Consider the following 363-nt stretch of genomic DNA (forward strand, 5'->3'; position numbering starts at 1 on the left):
GACCTATGGCCTGTCCGTAGGTGGGTCCCCTGGACCTGGTCATAACCTATGGCCTGTCCGTGGGTGGGTCCCCTGGACCTGGTCATGACCTATGGCCTGTCCGTAGGTGGGTCCCCTGGACCTGGTCATAACCTACGGCCTGTCTGTAGGTGGGTCCCCTGGACCTGGTCATAACCTACGGCCTGTCCGTGGGTGGGTCCTCTGGACCTGGTCATAACCTATGGCCTGTCTGTAGGTGGGTCCCCTGGACCTGGTCATGACCTATGGCCTGTCCGTGGGTGGGTCCCCTGTTGTGGATCTGGCCGTGTCTGACCACTTTTGTGTGTTTTTTAACATCACCAGTTTTAACCAGCAGGGGGCCCC

The sequence above is a fragment of the Takifugu flavidus genome, chromosome 11 (assembly GCF_003711565.1).
Source record: "Takifugu flavidus isolate HTHZ2018 chromosome 11, ASM371156v2, whole genome shotgun sequence".
In the NCBI taxonomy this organism is placed as follows: Eukaryota; Metazoa; Chordata; class Actinopteri; order Tetraodontiformes; family Tetraodontidae; genus Takifugu; species Takifugu flavidus.